Source organism: Marmota monax, unplaced genomic scaffold (genome assembly GCF_021218885.2).
Source record: "Marmota monax isolate L192 unplaced genomic scaffold, Marmota_monax_Labrador192_F-V1.1 WCK01_AAM20220418_F8-fsc00414, whole genome shotgun sequence".
Classification (NCBI taxonomy): domain Eukaryota; kingdom Metazoa; phylum Chordata; class Mammalia; order Rodentia; family Sciuridae; genus Marmota; species Marmota monax.
Window position 1 is genome coordinate 301,587 of NW_026694289.1, and position 18,307 is coordinate 319,893.

Sequence of the window (18,307 nt, forward strand, 5' to 3'; positions counted from 1 at the left end):
ATAAAATGTATTTTTACTTTCACAAGTGTTTTTTCAGTATCTTGAATACAAAAATTTTTATTCCTTAGACTTAAGATAATAGCTATTTTTAAAAGCACCAACTATTCCAAGATAGTTTGTTTCACAGTAGAATTAAAGGAAAACATATTAAATATATATCAATTGATTCATCTAGACTAATTCCTAAATCATTATATAGACAAGAGGTATCAAATTTAGAGAGTAAGAGTATCTACACATAGCCAACAAATAACATAATGTAATGTCAATACTTAGCATGTGTCAGACAGGCAAATCAGGAATAAATTCTCTTGATAATCTCATCTCAGTTAATGGCCTAATCCATTCACTGATATCTACTAAATTTCTCTCTCCAGTTCTGACTTCCCCACTGAACTTAAGTACAACACTGCTCCTTCAAATCCACCTCAGTTTGTTTTCCATATGGAAGGAAGAATGATTCTGTTAAACCACATGAAATTTTTTTCATCACTGCTCAGCTCAAAACCTTCCAAGGGCTTTCTGATCCACAAAGAGTTAAAAGGTCAAGTACTTCCAATGTCTAGAAGATCATGCTTCCAACCCCAGATATATTTTCATACTCCTTTTCCCTCACCCACTGCACTCTACCATACTAATTTCCTCACTACCTCATGAACACACTAAACCTTGCTTACAACATTTGTATTTCTAATATGATGTTCATTCATCAAGATACCGGCACGGATGGCTACTCATCAACTTCAGGGCTCTCTGTTCCAAGCACCATTCTCAGAGAGGTTTCAAATATTTCAAACTATAACCTCTTAACTCATACTCAAATTACTTCCCTCCTCCACTCCCCTCTTTTACTGGGATTGAACTCAGGGACATTCTACCACTGAGCTACACCCCCAGTCCTTTTTTATTTGCCTTTTGAGATAGGTTCTCATTAAATCACTGAAGCTGGCCTCAGCCTCCCAAGTCACTGGGATTACAACTGTGAACCACAGCACCTGGCTCACTTCCCTTCTCTTTCACCATCAAGTCCTACCTTCACTTAACATAATACAAACTTAACTTCTTTATCTTGATTCCTTCTTTTTGCCCAGTAGCAAAACCACAAAGGATAGAGACTGGATCTTTTGTTGACTGTGGAATACCCAGCACAAATGCTTGGTTTGTTAAATGAACCAACAAATAGTAACTCTCATAAGATCTTCTATTTATAAGATCTTAAAATTGATATAAAAAAATCTCTTATAAAAAGACTGTGCTCCAATAATTCCACATTTTCTAAGAATTTACTGAGAAACTTCAATTCAGAAATTCTGTAGGCTAATAAACAACTGAAAGCAGCTAGCTTTTTCAAATAGATATAGATTTTTTTAAAATCAAAACCAAGTTTAAAAAAAAATAAAAAAGTAAAATTATATGGAGTCAGGGCTGGGGATGTGGCTCAAGCAATAGCGCACTCGCCTGGCATGCGTGTGGCCCGGGTTCGATCCTCAGCACCACATACAAAGATGTTGTGTCTGCCAAAAACTAAAAAAAAAATAAATATTAAAAAATTATCTCTCTTAAAAAAAAATTATATGGAGTCCCACTATATACTGACATATATAAATAATAACTGTCTCTATATTACCTGAGATATACTTAAATATCTTCTATTTCATTTTTCTTTTATAGATCATGACTCACAAAATCAATTAAGATTCATCAATGGGTCACAACTAAGTGGTCTGAAAAACATTGATCTAAAGCAAGCAAAACATAGGCATGGTTCGCAGCTCACTGGACTTTAAGACTCGGTGTTGTTGTTATTTTGCAGTACTAGAATTGAAGCCAGGCCTTGCATATTCTAGGCAAGTGATCTACTACTGCATAGCTCACTGATTCTGAAAACATTTCAAGATGCATTGTGGCCTCTTCAAATCAGCATAACCCAATCTATAAAAATTAAACTGGCATCTAAAATATGAGACACATGATACGTTAATTTTAATGAGAATACCAGTACCTAACTTTGGAACATATATTATCTATTCCTATAAACACATACATCACCTTGCAAGTCAACTAAAGAATACAATTAAGCATAACAAAAATTATTCATTTTTTTTTCCCTCACTTATTCCACTTACTTTAATTTATTTGCCCAACACTGGTAAGATACTGTGGCAGACAGTGGTGAATGCATGAAGCTTATTATCCGGTGTGTCATGAATAGTATAATTTACAACCTGAAAAATTAAGTCTATATATAATGTCACATATATATATGGCAGATTTGAACACTGCTCTTTGGAATCAGCTAAAATAGGTTTGTCTATACTACTTTCAATTACCTAACTCCAGGATGGTGCCACTTAGCCCAGAGTTTTTCAACCTATGCACTTAAGATTTTGGACCAGATAATTCTTTATATAGAGGAATTCTGGGTGCATAGCAAGATGTTGGCAGCATTTTTGGCCTCTACCCACTAGATATCGGTACTAATTCCCCAGTGTGGCAATCAAAACTGGCCCTAGACATTACTAAATGTCCTGGGAGAGAACTCCTACCCAAATCCAGTCTTTTTCTCGTGTCACTTCTACGTTTCTAGAATTGACTTCTACCATGAGATGTTATGCCTTAACATCCACAAACAAAACAACAAAAAAACCTTCAAGTCAAAATTATTAATATTCTAATAATTTGACAACTAATATTTTTATCAGATTATCTGAAGATGGAATTTAAAGCCAAAAAAACTTATGTTATATGGAGGATATGCAGAGAGCCCTAAATGCATGATTCCTGAATTCTAGTTCTGTGTTCTCTCCAAAAGAAATGATTTAAAGCATGCCTATTTCTGATGGTAATATTACTTACATCCTCAAAATTCATTAAAAAGTGTTTCACTGGATTCACTTTTTCACTGAAAAATAATAATAATAAAACACCTGTTCAAACCTTCCCCATCTCCATCAAATTAGTAATAATATCTTATAAGTGATTAGATCATTGCTCACTATAACCACATTATTTCCATACTTATTAATGTCTCCATCCATGCTCTAGCCTGACTTCTAAGTTTAGGATCCACAGATTACTACATATTTGTACACCTGTTTCAGACCTCACAAACTTCTACCATGAGATGGTATGCCTTACCATCATCTTCTCTTTGTACTTCAAATTATATATACTTGCCACCACTGGATGGATCTTAAACATCAATGTAATTATACTGTTTCTCTCCTCCTAATTGTTAAATGAGTCTTTCAATTCTAGAGACTATATTTTAGATTATGCTATGGATTAAATTGTGTCCCTCAGAATTTTTAGGTTGAAACCATAACCTCCAAGATGATGGCTCTTGAAGATATTGCCTTTTCAAGGTAATTAGGTTTAGATGAGGTCATGAGGGTGGGATCCCCATAATGGAATTAATGCCTTTATGAGAAGTGACACCATAGTTTTGTTTCCCCTATTCCCCATCCCCACCTATATAAGAAGAAGTCAGTTATCTACCAGCCAGGAAGAGCACTTGCTCTAAGATGCCTCAGCCTCCAAAACTGAAAAATAAATTCCTGTTGTTTAAAAAGAAATTAAGGGCTGGGGATATGACTCAAGCGGTAGCGCGCTCGCCTGGCATGCGTACGGCCCGGGTTCGATCCTCAGCACCACATACAAACAAAGATGTTGTGTCCGCCGAAAAACTAAAAAATAAATATTTAAAATTCTCTCTCTCTCTAAAAAAAATTTAAAAATAAAAATAAATTAAACTGGGGCTGGGGATGTGGCTCAAGCAGTAGCGTGCTCGCCTGGCATGCTCGGAGTGCTGGGTTCGATACTCAGTACCACATAAAAATAAAATAAAGATATCGTGTCCACCGAAAACTAAAAAATAAATATTAAAAAAAAAAGAAAGAAATTAAACTGGATTCCAATAATACTGACTTTCACTCAGCTGATCCCAGTTAGGTTTTTGGCTATTGTCCATACTGTCAACCCAAAGATGAAAAATGAAAAGTAGAACAAAAATCAGGAATAAAGCTAGTTAAGTATATGACTGAGTGCACAACAAGAACAGTATCAGACGATGCTATTCTTAGAAAACTCATTATTTCTTCTCCTCTAGGTATCTAGAGCCCCTTCTTCACAAATACCCCAAAATGGATGAATGTATAAACCCTTATTTTCAAATTGACCAGAATCTTGACATAATAGGGTAGGAGGTTGGACAAGCCAAGAACTACTAGACCTGAGGGTCTGTCTCAAAAATCAACTCCCATCTCCACCAACAAAGTCATTAAAGGCCATAATAGGAATAAAGGAAAGTTTCTTTCAGACAGCTAAGGGTCAGCGGATAACGATCCACCCTCAAGGTTATTTTTGTGCATCCAAACAATGGTCTTTTCTAGTGGGATTTTGGCCTAACAGTCCTTCTTGAGTAATTTCTGAGATTAGATCTTAGGTCATTAGGACTCCTCTAGCACCTGCCCTACTATCTTTCCTTGCCTATCACTCTCTTCAACCATCACTGTTCCTCTAAACTCCTCCTCAAATTCTCTCTACATAAATCCACAACACTCTTGTCCCTAACACCCAATAACTTCACATATTTGCTGCCTTAGAATATAATACCCATCAAACACAAACCCATGGAGGAAACTGAGTGCTTCATCAGATTCTTAAAGACTGCATGAAATATTTACATTTCATCCTAGAAGAACTAAATAAAAAAAAAAAAAAAATTTTTTTCAGGTTGGGGATGTAGCCTGCCCAGTGGTAGAGCTAACAAGGCCCTAGTTTTGATTCCCAACAGCCCCAAAAATAATAAAAATAAGTTTTCATAAATATTTATAATAAATACTTTACATAAATAAGCTAAAGTTGTATAAAACAGGGTCAATACTAGCCTGGAAACTATGAAGTGTGTAACTATTAAACCAAGGTTGCTCCTTGTTAAAGGATAAGACAATTTTTATACACTGGACTAGAGAGAAAAATTAAAAATTCATAGGTCCATGCCACTATTGCTATTCTTGCTACCTCTTCCATTCTTCTGCCTTTAATCCACTCCAATCCAATCACAGTAGTTTCCTTACTGCTCCTTCAGACACTCTTGCCCCATGGCTTGAATGGATAGACATTCTATCTCCTTCAAGTCCATGTTCAAATTTACCTTCTCCATTAAGACTTACCTGACCACCCTACCTAAAATTACAATACAATTAACTTCCTCCTTCTACTTCCAGTCCTGTAATCCTACTCAACTATTTTTCTCCTAATCCCATAATATCACCTTCTCACCAGAGAATTTATGCATTTTACTATCTTTCATTCACCACTGAATTATCAGTTTTCTGTTGCAGTAGTTTCTGGTTTGGGATTTTTTTTCCGGTTTTGGCCTGTTTTTGTTCACAAATCTCTCTCCAATACCTAGAGTAGTATCTGGCATGTAATAAGTATTCAAACATTCATTAAAGAAAAGATTATCTAGAAGTTAGAAAAAAAAACTCAGCCAAGAAAGATGGACTGAGGGAAAGAATAAGAAATGTTCAAAATTGGAAGGCAGTTAATTTTCTTCAAGTCAGGGCACCACAGACACGCACTGTGACAAGAAATATGAGCTCTGTAATCTGGGGATTTAGAAGAATGCCTATAGCCACATCTCGTCATGAAATTAATAGTTTCAGGAAGCCTTCTCCCAGAACAGTATTCTTACAGAGTCCTTCATGGGATCTCCTCTGAAGCAGTGGAGCGAATTAGACTTTCTCCTTCCGAGAACAGAACCCTGGTCAGAAGAAACTACAAAAGAAGATAATGAGAAGGTTGGCAATTCAACCTAAAAAGTGACCTGTTAGTTCAAAGGTAAGTTTTTTTTTTTTTTTTTTTTTTTTTTATTAAACTGAGTATTTGGAAAGGGTCTGGAATTATCAGGTGAGAATACTTACATAAATGTTGATGAACAACAACAACAAAAAAAAAGTGAACTAAAAAAAAAAAGACAAGGTCTATTTGCTCAATGCACAGCAATAGGATGAGGTCAGTAGAAATGGCAGAATAAGGATCTACAAGTAGTTGCTCCTTTATCAAAATCAAGTTTTTCAGATCCTGGACAGTTCCTGGAAACAAAGAAAAGGCTTGCAAAGGGGCTGCATTGTGGCTCAACAGTAGAGTGCTCACCTAGCACGTGCGAGGCTCTGGGTTCGATCTTCAGCATCACGTATAAAATAAAGGCACTGGGTCCAATTACAACTAAAAACTAAATATTAAAAAAAAAAAAAAGAAAAGAAAAAGCTTGCAAAAATCAGAGGACTCCGGAAATGTGGAAAATGTTTCCTCCAAAAGTTGGTGTTTCATTTCTTCAGAAAGCTGAAGAATTGAAAAAAAAAAAAAAAATGGGGGGGCGAGGCGAGAAAAAACAAAGGAAGAAGAGGAAAAGAAAGAAAAAAAATTTTAAAAATGTTACAAACACAGAATTATCATATGACCATGTAAGCAAGCTACATATACAAAAGAACAGAAAACATGTATTCAGATAAGTGTATGTAAACTCATATGTAAAGCAGCTATTCATAAGAACCAATAGGTGAAAACAATGCAAATATCCATTAATGGATGAATGCATAAGCAAATGACATACAGCACACAACAGAAAATTATTTGGCCATAAAGGAAACAAAATACTAATACATGTTATTAAACTGAATAAACCATAAAAACATTCGAAGTGAAAAAAGTTAGACACCAAGGTTACATCTGATCTCATTTATAGGAAATGTCCAGACTAGATAAATCCATGAAGACTAAACAGAAATTGGTGACTACCAGGGAATAGAGGGGAAATGAGAAGAAATTGCTTAATGAATGAGTGATTTTAGTTTGGAATGAAAGAACTGTGCTAGAAATAGAGACAGCAGATGTTCCACATCATAAATACTCTAAATGCCACTAAATTTTTCAAGGTAAAATTATTCTGTGGCTATCACTTCAATGAATTATTTTAAAAAATACTATTTAAAAATAGTATACTATTAGCAACCATATTAAAATAATCATAAAGGAATACTTTGAATAATTCTATGCCAACAAATAGATAAATTCTACACAATATAACCTATATAATGGACTCCAAAAAAACAGAAAATATAACATACCTAAAACAAGAGATCAAGTTAGTAATAAAAAAAAAAAAAAAACCCAAATAAAAGGCCAAGATGAAATAGCAAAGGTGAATTCTACCAAATATTTTGTTTCCAGTGCAGGGGACTGAGCTCAGCTTGGCAGGCACTCCACCTCTGAGCTACAACCCCATTCTCTATCAAATGTTTAAAAAAGATTAACATCAATTACTCATAAACTTTTCCAGAATTAAAAAGCTTTCCATTTCATTCAATGAAGCAGTACTACTCTGATACCTAAATGAGAAAAAGAAATCACACCACAAAAAAATTCTATAGACTATATACCCTTTTATAAATACAGAAGCAAAAATACTTAACAAAATCCTACCAAAGTCCAACACTATATAATAAGCATTATACACCACGATCAAGTATAAGTTAAAGAATGCAAGTATGGTCCATACTATGAAAATAAAACAAATATCATTTTAATAATAATAAAAAGAAAATGTCCAGGCACGATGGTGTATGTCTGTAATTCCAGTGATTCTGGAGGCTGAGGTAGGAGGATCAAAAGTTCAAGGACAACCTAAACAACTTAACAAGGCCCTAAGCAATTTACTAAGACCATGCCTGAAAATAAAATAAAAAATAAAAAGGGCTGGAGATTTAGCTTAGCGGCAAAGCCATTCTGGGTTCAACTCCCAGTACCAAAAAAAACAAAAGGAAAAGAATAAAATGCCAGGCACAGTGGCATTAATCTTAGCAACTTGGAAAGCTAAGGCCTCCCAATCAAAAGTCTGAGGTCAGCTGGGACAACTTAGCAAGACGGTTGAAAATCTAAAAAACAAAAAACAAACAAAAAAAAAAGGTCTGGGTATGTAGCTCTATTGGGGAGCACTCATGAGTTCAATCCCCAGTAACAATAACAGAAAAATAAAAATAAACTACTAATAAAGAACAAAAAATCACACCTATCTGCAGAAAGGAAAAAAAAAAAACTTTGAGAAAATCTAACACTTTTTCATGATTTTTAACAAGAAAAACATTTAATTATGACAGAAAAGAATGTTCTCAACCAGACTAAGGTGAAATTTTTTTTCAGAAAAGAACTTTCTCAACCAGACTAAGGTGAATTTTTTTTTTTTTCTGGGGGAAAAAAAATTCCTACAGCTGGCATTATATTTAACGGTAAAAAGACTGAAGCCTCCCAGGAGAAGCCTGGCATTACATTTAATGGCAAAAAGACTGAAGCCTCCCAAGAAGAAGACAAGAGTATTCACTTTCACAACTTCAATTCAACATTGTATTGGAGGTTCTACATTCAATGGCAATCAAGAAAAAAAAAAAAGTGACATAACAATAAGATTGGTTAGGAAGACCTAAATCTACAAAACAAGTTTTCAAACTAATAAAGAGGTTAATCAAGGTTGTAGAACACAAGATCAATATAAAAAATAAATTTCTGGATTCTAGTAACAAACACTGAAATTGAAATTAAGTAATTCCATTTGAACTAGCATCAAAAAGAATAAAATAGGGATAAATTTAGCAAAAGAAATGCAAGATTTTTATAGAAAAAAGCACTGAAATCTTCTGAGTACATTGTTGAAAAATAAAGAATACCTAAATAAATGGAAAGACATTCTGTGTTCATGAATTGAACACAAAATTGATGAAAATCCCAGCTCACTTTTTCTCAGAAACTGAAAATCATTTGGAAATGCAAGGGATCCAGAATATACAAAACAATCTTGTAAAATGATGAAGGTGGAAGACTCACACTTCATAAATTTAAACACAACAAATATCTGCAATCAACAGCATGGAAACGGCATGAGGGCAGAAACCTAAATAAATGTTATAGAATTCAGAGTTCAGCATAAAACCTAAATAGTCCCTGAAGACAGGTGTGGTGGTGCATACCTGTAATCCCAGCTACTCGAGAAGAGGCTGAGGAAGGAGGTAATAAATTCAAGACTAGCCTTGACAACTTAGCAAGACTCTGTTTCAAAAATAAAATAAAATAAAAAGAGCTGGGGAGGTGCTCAATGGTAGAGGATCTCTGGGTTCAATCCCTAGCACCACCACAAAAAAAAAAAAAAAAAAAAAATCACCGATTTTGAATTAGAATTCCAAAACAATTTGATTGGGGGAACAGAATAGTTTTTTCAAAAAACTGGTGAAAGAGCCACATGCAAAAGAATGAAGCCAGACCCCTGCTTCGCACTATTTAAAAAAAAAAAAGAATCACAGACCTAAATGGAAGAGCTATAACTACATAATCTTTTAAATAAATAAATAATATCAAACAGGTTCTTAGACATGACATTAAAAATACAATTGACAAAAGACAGACCACCAAATTTTAAAACTTTAAACTTCTATGTTTCAAAAGATAACACCATGAAAGTAAAAAGACAATCTATAGAAAATGCATTTGTGACTCACATATGTGATAAGAGACTTGTATTTACATATATAAAGTCCTCTGATAATGGAAGACTAAAAAGAAACCCCAGTTGGGCACTGTGGCACACACCTGTAATCCCAGAGACTGGGGATACTGAAGCATAAGGATAGCAAGCAAGTTCAAAGCCTGACTCAGCAACTTAGCACACCCATCTGAAAATAAAAACAAAGAAAGGACTGGGGATGTAGCTCGGTGATAAAGCATCCCTGCATTCAATCCCCAGTACCAAAAAGAAAAAGGAAACCCAAAATAAAAATGGGCAAAGAAATTAAAAGATATTTCTCCAAAGATGATATAAAAATGCCCAAAGCATATATGAAAAAGTATTAAACATCACTAATCAGAGAAATACAAATTATCACCTCACATCTATTAGGATGGCTACTAACAATAAAAATTTAAAAATCAGAAAATAACAAGGAAGTGGAGAATCTGGTTCCTCAGGCAGGATCGTTGGATGATAAAATGGTACAATTTTATGGAAAACATACAACCTCCTAAAAAATTTAAAAAAAGAACTACCACATTATCTGGCAATCCAACTTCTAGGCAAATATCCAAAAGAACTGAAAGAAGGGTCTTAAAGAGATATTAACACATACATATACATAGCAGGACTATGCACAATAGCCAAGAGGCAAAAGCAAGCCCAATGCCCATCAACAAACAAATGAACAAAATGTGTTATACAGGTACAGTGGAATATTACTCAACCATAAAAAGGAAGGAAATCTGGTTGCATACTACAACATGGATGAATCTTGAAGATGTTATGCTAAATAAAATAAGCAAGTCAAAAAACACAAATACTGTATGATTCTACTTATATGAGACAATTAAAATAGTCAAATTCATATAAACAAAAAGTAAGATGGTGGTTAGCAAGGGCTGGAGAAGACAGGAAAAAGAGAAGTCTGTTTGTTAATGGGTATAGTTTTCAGTCTTGCAAGATGAAAAAGTCCTAAAGATCTATTACACACCAATGTAAATACAATGAATTGTACACTTAAAAATGATTAGGAGGATAAATTTCTATGTGTTTTTTACCGTGTTTTAAAAAAAAAAAAACAGGCAAAGGTATGAATAGATATGTTAACAAAGACAAATAAACAGCCAATTAAAACATCATGAACTATTTCTTAACATTATTAATCATTATGAAAATGCAAATGAAAATCACAATGAAATATTACTTCACTAGGTTGGCTATAATCAAGAAGAGGAACTAACAAGTATTGCAAAGAACATCAAACTGGAAGAATCATATGTTGTTGGTAGCAATATAAAATGGTTAACTACTTTGCAAAACAATTTAGCAGTTGTTCAAAAAATATAGTTACCACATGAGTCACCAATTTTATTCCTAGGTATACCTAGAAGAACAAAAACATTCAGTTCACACTAAAACTTTGTACACAAATGTTCAGAGCAGCTTTATTCATAAGAGCCACAAAGTGCAAACAATTCAAATGTACACTCATCAGTGGATAAACAAATTGTGATATAACCATACAATGAATATTATTCAGCCATAAAAACAAATGATACAGGTATAACATGGATATAACCTGAAAATATGCTAAATGAATATTTCCAAAGATGACAAGACACAAATACATAATACTATATGATTCCACTCACATAAAATGTCTAGAGCAGGCAAACCCACGGAGAGAAATAAACTCGTGCTTACTCTATACTGAGCAAAAAAAAAAAAAAAAAAAAGAATGAAGATTACAGTAGGTTGAAAACAGTCCCCAAAATATCAAATTCTAATCCCAGAAAACTATATTACCTTATTTGCAAAAAGGGTCTTTCAAGATAAGACCAATGATCTTGAGATGAAGGAATTCATCTGGATTGTACAAGTGGCCCCTAAATGCCATGTTTCTTTATAAGAGAAGCAGAGAGAGATTTCACTAGGCGATATGAGGATGGAGGCAGAAACTGAAGTAACATCATTTCAAGCAAAAAAACGTCATGTTCACAAACTAGAAGAGGCAAAGAATGACTTCTCTGTCAGAGTGTCCAAGGTGAGGACAGCCTTGCCAATATCCATCTTTGAGTGGGTGGTGTGGCAGGGGAAGAGGTTACTGAAGATTGAAACCAGGGGCATTTTACCACTGAGCTATATCTCCAGTCTTTTTTATTTTTTGAGACAGGGTCTCACTATGTTGTTGAGGCTGGCCTAAGCTCACAGCCCTCCTGCCTCGGCCTCCCAAACTGCTGGGATTATAGGAATGAGCCACCACACCTGACCCATCTTGACTAAGGTGCAGTGAAACTGGTTTTGGACTTCTTGTCTCCAGAACTAAAGAAGAATAAATTTTTGTTAATAATTTTCTTATAACATACAAAAGAAAGTAATAAAAGAAGTGACTACTTAATAATGGTCTTTTAGATTGAAAAAATGTTTTAGAATTAGATACTGTTGATGGCTGACCTCTATACAGTGAATCTTACAGGACATTATCCCTTGATTAAAGGAGAACATGTCTAGCAATAAACTGGTGTGACCCCACCACCCAACAACTGATAGTAAATTTTCAAAGCTCCCACGAAGACCCCATTCATAACACAGGTAATTAAGATTATAGTAATGATGCAAGCCAATCTAGCCAACAAATATACTTAAGCTAGTATCAAGTAGTGTCAATTCATAAATCTGTATTCCACCTGGAATAGTTATATTTCGCAGAGTAAACAACCTATTATAAAGGACTTGGAGGACCAAATTAGTTATAAGTAGGGTTACCATATATCTTGGTTTAACCTTTTTTGTACATATTTTAATAATCCCATTTTTCATTCATTTTTAAAAAGTACATCAGTTTAGATAATAAATTCAACTTAGTTATAGAGATTCTGGAGATTGTAAAATTCATGAAAGCACATTCCACACAGATGCCAGATGGGCCCTGTCATGAATCCCTATGTATCTTTTAGCTCTCTACTACTGGGAAGCCCCCATGCGGAAAAAAAACTAGTAAGACTTCTTGGGAGTATCCATATTTTTTCCCCCCAAACTTACATAATACCATTAGGAAGTCAAAAGTTGAAAGTTATTATTTTTTGACATACTGAACTGATCTTAAGGCAATACTCCTGCTTTAGAATTCCCAGATCAAAACACAGAAAGGAGGGAGAGATGGGGAATTTTTTTATTTTTTTCTTAAAGAATTTAGGAAGAAATTGTTACTCTATGGAAGGAGATAATAATGGATTCTGTGTGTGGTTAAGCACATAAAGTCAGGGACTGGAGACGCAGCTCTGTGGTAGATGGCTTTCCTATCATGTGTAACGCTCTGGGTTCAATCTTTAGTACTGAGAAAAAAAAAACTGACATAATGTCAGGTTTCTGTTCTCGCGACTAAAAGGCTCAGGGGTCACTCTAGTTAAACTGGGCTAACTGGGCTGTACGAAATAACCACACAAGAGACACAAATACCTTTTTCTTTGGGGTCGCTGTGACGGCTCCTCTGACCTTAAGGGTCCCTAGAAACAGAGAGAGAGAGAGCACACGCTGACCCCTTTTATTGAGAAGCTATTTAAATGAGGCAAGGGGTCAGGTTTCAGGGGGCTGAGTTTATCTTTATGATGTCCACTGTCAGCAGGTTGACTGACACCTGGGTAGGCCACACCCAAGGGCACAGTAAGAGGAGGGGACACACACAAGGCACTTCCATGGAAGATTCTATCCTAAACAGGGCAAGGGGTTATATTACAAAGGAACAGGTGAGCATAGCTTCACCCATGGGGCTGTAGCAAGACACACCCATTTCTGTGACTGAGCGCCTCAGCACCCAGCTGGGGAGTGTATCTCAGTCACCGGTAAGGTTGGCCTCCCACAACATAAGTTTGGTAATGTTTGATGTTCATTGCTTTATGGTGAAACATCATTATAAAATGTATTGAATCAGTAGAATTAAAACATATTCCTGTCTAAAAGACTGAGAAACAGAAATAATACAAAGAATGATATAAAGCATTTGTAGTTTTGATAAGTCTCTTGACCAAAGAGAAAAGGTGGAGGGAAGAATCAAGGTGGTGTTTAAGAGGAATCGAAGTACATCATTCATTCAACTAAAATTTGGTGAGCTGATTAACAGTCAAGAGCTAGTATAAAAATATATCAGTGATCCAAACAAAAACCCTCTCTTCAGGGAGCTAATTTTCTGTTAGAATTAATCAGTAAATAATAATTTTTAAAAAAAGATGGTTATCTATATGCTAGTGAGAAAAAGTAGGAAATGAAGGCAGGTTGATATTTATAGGACATGGTTATGAGTATTTGAGAAACAGTATTCTAGAAAAGGAAAACAACACAAAGGCCAAGAAGGAGCATACTTAACACATGTTAAGAACTGGTCAAGAAGATAACAGGCAAGCCAATGATAAGGGAGACAAGTTAAGAGAAGAGGCTTTTTAAATGTGCATTTGTGGTCAATGACAATTATAGGAACTCAGATCATATGGGCCATTCTAAGTTCTCTGGCTTTTACTGAGTGTGATGAGAGACTGCTGAGATTTTTAATGGTGTGACTTTCATTTCAACAGGATTGTTCTGGCCGATATATGGAGAAAAGACTTTAGAGAATAACAGTGGAAGCAGAACACAAGAAGCTGCTGAAATAAAACAGACAAAAGATAATAATAGTAACAGGATGGAGAAATAAAGATACTAAGGAGTCAAGATTCTAGATAAAATCTTGAAGGGTCACAGATTTGTCTGATAGACTGCACATGAGACATGAAAGACAGGACGTATAAGTGATGATGTTGTGCCAGCAAATCTATGAGCAGAATTCAGAGAGATATGGAGAAGACATCCAAATTTTGGAATCTTCAATCTGTAGCATTATCTAAAACACAAGTCTGATGACATAACCCAGGGGAAGAGTCTAAAATCCAAATCCTGAAGTATTCCATTTTTAGAGGTCATAAAGAAAGAACAGCAAAGGAGATCAAGAAGCAGTTAATAACCAACTGGATAGGAGATGAATCAAAAATGTGAAGCATCCAGAATTCAAATAAAAAAATTTTTTAGGAAGGAGGAAATGAATCTCTCTGATAAATGCTGCAGGTAGATCAAATAAATCAACTAAAACTAACCACTGGATTAAGCAATGTGGAATTCATTGATGACCTACACAAGAGTGGGTTAAAGAGAGAACTGGAGGGCCAGATTCTGTGACACGCCTGTAATCCCAGCTGCTCTGAAGGCTGACAGTTCAAAGCTAGCCTCTGCAAAAGCGAGTCAGTAAGCAACTCAGTGAGACCCTGTCTCTAAAATACAAAATAACATTGGGGATATGGCTGGTGTCAAGCACCCCTTAATTCAATCCCCTTGCGGTACCACCGCCCCCCTGCCAAAAAAAGATTGGGAGAATAGAAAATACAGACAACCTGAAATTTTCCTAAAAAGGAAAATTTACTTTCTTATGGACAAGCAAATATAAAATAAAGGGGAACACAGCATCAAACAACAGATTCCCAAGGAGAAGTGACAGAAAAATCAGTATGTTTGCTACTAAAATTATCCAAAGCAACAGAAAACTTAACCCAAGATAAAGAGGAGACTTGTTGGAACAATATGCTGAATAAATAAGTGCACAAGTCTTTGTTTCACCCATTGTAACAAAATGCCAGAAACCATATGGAGAACAACTGGAATGGTGGATAAACAGGTACAAGAGCCAGCCTCTCTCATGGCCCCAGGTGAATCCCACCTCCTAGTATTCACACTGTTCTGCAGCCCTTTCCCACAATGTAAAAGGTTGGCCTGTGCAGAAAACACTCAAAGAAGAAATGATGGAGCTGGGGATGTGGCGCAAGCGTGCAGCCCAGGTTCGATCCTCAGCACCACATACAAACAAAGATGTTGTGTCCGCTGAAAACTAAAAAATAAATATTAAAAAAATTCTCTAAAAAAAAAAAAGAAGAAATGATGATATGTCTCTTCAGATATTAAGTTATAAAAAAGACACTGCTTCATCTTAGGTACAAGCTCTCCCAAATTAACTCACTCTAAGGGAAGCCAACTGGTATGACATAAGCAGCCCCATGGACAGGTCCAATGAGTAACTGAGGCCTCTTGCCAAGTAAGAGATTTGAAGCAGTTCATCCAATTCTAGTCAAGCCTTCAGAGACTGCCAATCTAGTCAAAAGTTTGACTGTAGCCTCATGAGAGCCTAAGCCAGAATTGTCAGCTGCCAGCTAAGCCACTTTCGGATTCCAAACATTCAGAAATTATGATGTAATAAAAATGTGTTATTTTAAGCAACTAGGTTTTGAGATGGTTTGTTAAAATAGATAACTAGCTAATACAATGGTTCTGAGTTGTATTCACAAATCTGCGGACACAGAATTTACCTATTATCTTGCCTACTGACATGGAAAAAATTCTGTTAACCTCCCCTGTCAAGTCACATACAATTTACCTAATGAAATACAGTCTTCAAGAAAAAGAGTATAAGTGAGTTTGGTGGCACATGCCTATAATCCCAGCTAGTTGGGAAGTTGAGGTAGGAGAATCACAAGTTCCTGGCCAGAGTTAAACCCTAACTCAATATAAAAATAAAAAGAATGGGCAATGTAGCTCAGGGATAGAACAACCCTATTCAATCCCCAGTACAATTTTTAAAAAAATTAAAAAGTATAGTAATGAACAAGTTAACTCCACTTTAACAAAAAATTTTCCCTAAATGACCCATTTTAATGCATTAGCTGAAATCTTAGGGTATGTGTACCAATCCATGTTAGCCTCACAACTTAAGTCAGCCTTACATAGCTCTAACTCTCTATGGTGCTTACTTTTTCAAGAAATGAAGTGAAAGAATGCTGCAGCCACCACATTCTCCTTTGTTTAAGAAAGCAATTTAGAGGGCTCCAGAATATTTAAATTAACAATCGCCTGAATTTATCATATACATTCAGATTCCCTCAAGAAACTCTAAACAGTAAGTTTTAGCACAGGAGAGAATGAAAAGGAAAATTTAATTGAGAAAAGAAACAACCTTGGTCCTTATGATACAGACTTCTCTCTTACCTCAAATGTACACTGAAACTTTTTAAGAACTTGAATCGTCCAAGGAGAAGGTCACATCCTTAAGGCAACCAGAGAGAAGGATTAGGGTTACTTGCATGTTTCAAGGATATTTAATATCCTGTTGCCTACCTAAGATTGCCATTTAGATGTTTATTAACCATCTCATATCCAATCGGAAAAGAGAATTCAATTACTTTCCCCCAAATCTACTCCTCCTGTCTATCTTAACACCCCACCTGTAAACTGCCCAAATTAATAATGGCTCACTGGGATTCAGTGGGCTGCATTAGTGTCCAGAAGGCCCACAGTAAACAAACAAGAAAAATAAAGAGGCACTGCGATATAGCAACGAGTACAATAAACGGAATTTTAAAAAGGTTTAGACACTCTAAGGGTTCAGGGCCTGCAGATATACAGAATGGGGGTGGGGCTGGAATTACAAACTGGTTTATGGTTTTTAAACACCAAAATTAGGCGCCACAAGAGACAACTGCGGGGCAGGGGAGAAAAGGCAAGGCAGGAGGAGGGTGTACAGGCCCCTTCCTCAGGAGGCCTCGCTGGGCCCGGCACCAGGGTGGGGGAGTTCCGCGGGGTAAGGGGAGACCGACTGAAAGAGGCGCCTAGTCAAGTTAAGGAATGGAATGTGTGAGGCGGCGTGGGGCCCACTGGGTCCCCAGCCCCTCACGCCTTTTGGAAGACGTCGGCATTGAAAAGGCCTCTTGGGCGGCGCAAGGCCACCGGACGCGGTATCCGAACCTGGGGGGGCTGCAGTGGTGGATTCTCCCTCCCGTCTCCCCTCAGGGAACGCTCGAGCCGCGCTACTCCACCATCCTTACCAGCGCTGATCAGTGGCGTCCCCGCGAAGCCGGCCAAGAAACAGCCCCGAACACGCTCCCTGGGCAAAACCCGCAGCCACACCACCTACTCAGGCCCCAGGGGCCGCCACCGCCGCCAACGCCACAGACGTCTTCACACGCGCGCCCAGGGCGACCTGTGATTGGCTGCCAGGTGCGGCGAGCTCGGTCGGCTCGGCTCCAGGCGCTACAATGTGATTGGTCACGAAGTGCGGGTTCTGCGCATGCGCGCACTCTGGTGCCCCTGGTGGCTAATGGGCACGTAAGGTCGGGCTGAGGAGTATCAGGCCAAGGTTATGGCTGTATCCCTGAAGTTCGGGGATCTTGGAACATCGAGGTTCTAAAGCCAGCCAAAGCTCAGCGCTGGGGTTGGGCTCACGGTGCACTCAGAGATCGTTTGCCCTCGTTGTCATTATTTCAGGTGTGGTGCCCTTTCTATAAAAGCACTGGCTAACTGTCCCATGCATAAGAAACTTGACCAAGCAACTGAATCTCGAACCTCATGCTCTTGAAGTTGTATTCGGAGCTAACCTGCCAACTGTGTTGATATAGCTTACAGTGACCTAAAAAGAGATTTTACTATTTTTTTCTAACTGAATGAAAAACAACAAACAATATCATTTTGTGGCATGTGAAAATTATATAAAATTGGGGCTGGGGAGGTGGCTCAAGCGGTAGCGCGCTCGCCTGGCATGCGTGTGGCCCGGGTTCAATCCTCAGCACCACATACAAACAAAGATGTTGTGTCCGCAGAAAACTAAAAATAATAATAATAATAATAAATTTAGAAAAAAAAAAAGAAAATTATATAAAATCAAAATTTCAAGTTTTA

General features: G+C 36.7%; 1 protein-coding gene across 22 annotated transcripts in view; it reads right to left on the reverse strand.

Annotated features, from left to right (window-relative positions):
* The window catches only part of Znf280b (zinc finger protein 280B), a 68,359-nt gene extending 50,693 nt beyond the window's left edge, over positions 1 to 17,666 (reverse strand). For 8 of the 22 annotated variants that reach the window (XR_006856843.2, XR_006856840.2, XR_006856849.2 and 5 more), the window contains exons 1-2: positions 17,458 to 17,666; positions 16,622 to 16,679 (exon numbers count right to left, since the gene is read on the reverse strand). The gene's annotated coding sequence lies outside the window, so the exon portion shown is untranslated. Of the gene's footprint in view, positions 1 to 1,458; positions 1,525 to 2,126; positions 2,226 to 5,698; positions 5,782 to 6,159; positions 11,464 to 13,021; positions 13,069 to 16,621; positions 16,680 to 17,457 lie in introns of all 22 variants that reach the window. The other 14 variants (XR_006856841.2, XR_009228896.1, XR_006856844.2 and 11 more) reach the window with 12 other exon arrangements.
* Positions 17,667 to 18,307: the final 641 nt, after the last annotated feature.